General features: G+C 36.0%; 1 pseudogene; it reads right to left on the bottom strand.

The window, feature by feature from the left end:
- Window positions 1-2,545: 2,545 nt before the first annotated feature.
- On the bottom strand, window positions 2,546-2,745 carry LOC117284558 (annotated as a pseudogene).
- Window positions 2,746-4,486: the final 1,741 nt, after the last annotated feature.

The raw sequence follows: 4,486 nt of genomic DNA, 5'->3' as shown, positions 1-4,486 counted from the left end.
TTTCATTAAGACATTCCTCTGTCATTGTTCTAATTGTTATGGTTTGTGTGTAGATGTCTCCCCAAAGCTTCATGTGGTCATAGGTGAGGATTTTCAGAGTGACTGGATCGAAATAGTGTGGGATGCTGCGATTAAGTGTGAGAAGCTGAGAGTCAGGGTATATGATTACTAAATTAGCCCACTGATTGGTTTGGAATACTTCTGGGTATAGGTAATGGGAAGGCCCTACCTAGGCATGAGTACTACCTGCTCTTAGGGCAGGTAACCTGGGTAGAATACAAGGAACAGAAAAAGGGCTGTGGCCACACTTACTGCTAGTTTGCTGTGCCACTGCTCTGCTGCCTTCTGCCTGTTATGAACTGTTTCTCCTCTGTGATTCCTTTCTGTCATGCCACCCTGCCTTGAAGTTAGCCAATCATGAACTGAAACCCCTATAAATTGTGAGCTGAAATTAACCTTTCTTCTTTAATTTTGGGTATTGGGTATTTTGTCTCAGCAATAAGAAAAGTAATGGAGACACTATAGTTAGTAGCTTTAAGGGCAAGTATACTTCACCACACCATTTATTTAAAGTGTAAAGTAGCCAGTAGCAGCAGTTAACAAAGGCAGTAATGAACCTCACATGCCAGTGAGTTTAGAAATCCATCCAGGGAGACACTTGAGAGACCATGGGGTCAGGGATATGACACACATTACTAGCCATCACTAACAAAGTTAGGTGAGTAGAATTTGTGTCATCTGCAGAGAGCTTATTTTATAGTACACTATCCTTGATAATTTTTCTTTCAGATGCCTTAGAATTCTGAGAATTTGTACTGATATCTTTCGTTTTTTGAGGGATGAGGATTCTGGAGACTAAACTCAGGACCTTCACAATGAGCAAAAGCACCAGCCTTTTTTTTTTTTTTTTTTTTCTGGGCAAAGTCTTGATAAATTATCAAATTGCCTAGGCTGGAAACTTTCCATCTTTTTGTTTCAGTCTCCCAGAATACTAGGATTGTAGGCCTGAGTCATTACACTAACTCACGTTGAGATTTTTGATAAGGGAAAAATCTTTATCAATCTAAAAATAACTCTAGCCCAATAAATCATATCTTTGTGAAGACACCGGCAAATAATTTAAGAAAATCTTGTTGGTATCTCAATACAAGGAAATAAACCATTTTTCCTTTGCAAGGTGTGAATCTTTGTGTGTTGGGTTTAGGTTGGGGGACCCTATCTACACAGGTAGATTAATTTCATCAGAAAAGTTGCAAGCCTAATAATATTCTGATAGAAATCAATAAAAAGACATACTAATTCAGTATCTGAGGCTGTCTTTTTGTAACAGGTTGTAGAGTGTGGGGGGGTGAGAAACAGTTGCCTAGGATACAGAACACACAATGCAAAGAACAGAAAGCTTCTGTAAAGCAATTGAAAAAAAGGAAAGAATTGGACCCATTTTAGCATAACATACTTTAGTAATGCAAAGAAAAATTGACATTACAACTGGTAATGGTAGTGAAATTTAGGATTGTCCTGAATTTTGAAGAGGTAGATTTTTAGGTGATACTTTTGAGAAGTTGGGGGAAAGGGTTCCTCAACCCACCTCTTGCAAATAAAATGATTAGGATCATTCTAGAATAGTAGAAGAGGGATGGGGAAAGGAAGCAATATAAGACCAGTAGAACCAAATTTGTGCTAAAGAAGGACAGGGGACAGATCAATGCTCTGTTTAAGAAGCCGATGGAACACATTCAATGGGGTAGAGGGAATTTGATCCTTGACCTACATGGTGTAATCTGGACACATTCATGCCTGAGGATAAGAGCTTTTCTGCATAAGCTATGGCACCTCTTCATATTGATCCACTAAAAAAGAGAAAAGTTTTTTTTTTTTTAGATAATTAACTAATCCTCTTCTTAAATCTGAGGGGCTGAATAAGGACATCATATACAGAATCAAATCTAAAAGACTTTAGCTTCTCCACGAGAAACTGAACATTGTGGGGTTTAGAATGCTGAATTTGCCTTGCATCCGTCCTTGTGCCTGGCTACCTTGATCCTGCAAATCTCATTCTCATTTTCTGACCCAAGTCTCATTTTCTCTTTACTTGGAATCACATGTTAACACCAATCATATATGCCCATACATGTACACTCACGGAGGGGTTTCATACTTCACGTGATACAGGTTGAAACGGCTGCAAGGTCCAATTGGCCTTAATCCTACAGGTAGAAGTGGATGTTAGCCACCATCTGGGGGCTGAGATAGAGCCCTCAGGCACTCTCCATGCGGACCTATCTATAAAGTGACTAGGGCTTCCTTATTTTATCACGGAAGCTGGGTTTCAAAAAGAAACAATAGAAGCTCCCCCTGACCCCCATCATCATCCTGAGGCTTGGATTCAAAGGTCCTAAAATACCACTTATGTAGCATCCTATTTATTACAGCAGTCAAAGAACTCCAGAGAGAAGAATTACACTGCACATTCAGGGAAAATGGTATGGTGGTACAGGAACAGAATGAGCTGATGTCAGCCAACATTTTTTCCAGTAGAACAGGAACCACTCAGACTGTATCCTCTTCCTCTCCTAAAGGAACTGAAGACTGATCACCAATGGCAAATAGCAGTTACAATAAAGCAATACCAAGTGGCAGTTTCACACTCAGGATAGAACCCTGTGCCTGTTTCTAGTAGTCTATGAGATCAGAGAAGCTTCACTAGTAGCAAACTAGAAAAATTATCCTTGAATGTGTAGTCTTACAGCAGCTATTTTTGGAGACTGCCTTGCAGACCTAATTTCACTCAACTTCTGAATATGTTTGGAAGAAGCCAAAGAGATTTTACAGCTCTATGTTATGATGCTAGTTTATATATTTCAAGTCAGTACAAAAAGCCTACTCTTTCTCTAACATTTGCTTTTGTTATTCATTCATTTCATTTAGTTGGAACTAAACAGTACTGTGATTTTTTTGGTTTAATCATGTGATTTGAAGCAAACAAAATACTTAAAACATTCCTAAGTAAAATGCTAGTTACTACTTTCATTCTTGATGCTACTACAGTACCAATTATATGTTGAGCAGAAATAATTTTCAAGGATTAATACTAAATTAAATGAATATAGACTCAAAACGAATCTTTAAAAGCAACAGAAGTTGACTGAAACAGCTCTAAAAGATGAATATTTATACATCATTGTATTCAATAAATAATTATCAAAAATAGCTGTTTAATAGTTAATATTTCCATCATACTTTGAGCCTGAAAGAAATATAACCTTGAGCCAAAATAATGTAGAAAAAAAGGAAGAAGAATTCACAACTAAGTAAATGGCTAGGAAGGAAAAACGGGAGGCCAAATTTGGGAAAAATATGACAATTAAGAGATTCTTAATATCAAAAAATAATTGAAAGTTGTTTATCCATTACTAGATCACTGTTTTATTTACCCAAAATGAAATATGGATATAACATATGTCAGCTCCCAAGTCTGTTTAATTAAATATGCCCAAAAATCTATTTATGAAATTTCAAAAGATGCTGAACTATTTGTCTTATTTATTAGTATTACAGTCTGACACCACACTCCAACTGGAAGAAAACTCCAGCTGACGTACAAGGTGCCAGACTGAGAAACATATGGCACTTCCTAATAACTAACTCCTGGTTATTTGTATGTAGTGAAAATCTGTTTGGAGGCCTCTCTATAGCATGATGAGGAAAAGCATCGTATGTTTACTTTTTAAGGATTTTCAGTAAGAAGAAATTTCAAATTTAGTTAAAGTGTAGAGGAAAAGGTATTACCCTTTATTCATGAAATGTGGGGATCTTTTGGAGACTAGAGGGAATTCTTTTAATGCATTTCTTTAGAGAGGGTTGGCAGCTCAGAGAGAAAACTTTGTGGGTGTTTTAAATATTTAATATCCCACTGCCGCTTTACAGCTTGAGGAAAACTTGTGGCTCTTTATTGGCAAATATTTTAGGGCTTATCTCAACTTCCATGGAATTTTAAAAAATGTTTAATATTCCTAAACTGTAAAGCTAGATTAAAAAAAAAAAACAGCTTAGGGCAGCAAGGTAAACCTTTCTTTGCAAAATTGAAAAAGCTAAGTATTAAAATTTTAACACTGTAGGTTTTCACAGCTAAATTAAAATAGCTCTTGTTATTGAGGTTTAAATTCATTATCTTTTAATTAATATTTATTGCTTGGCCATTAAACATGAATTTTATAAATTAAAGAATGGATGAGTCCAACTTTTACAGCCTGTATTATTAACAGTGAATAATTTAGTATATATTGTTACAGCTACTAGACAAAAATAAGTGATGGTCCTGTAGAGGTACTCAACATTATATGAGGATAGACACAGAGCTAATTATAATGGGATGATTTTAGAAATGTAACAAAAGAACTTCTCTCTTAATGACCTTATTGTACATTTTGAACCACATGTGCTATTAACCTCATTAAGTTAGGTCACTAATAATGTGTACTTCCTG

The sequence above is a fragment of the Fukomys damarensis genome, unplaced genomic scaffold (assembly GCF_012274545.1).
Source record: "Fukomys damarensis isolate Sample0158 unplaced genomic scaffold, DMR_v1.0_HiC HiC_scaffold_37, whole genome shotgun sequence".
Classification (NCBI taxonomy): Eukaryota; Metazoa; Chordata; class Mammalia; order Rodentia; family Bathyergidae; genus Fukomys; species Fukomys damarensis.
Note: the sequence above shows the minus strand (reverse complement) of the source record. Positions and strands in the feature narration are given on the sequence as shown.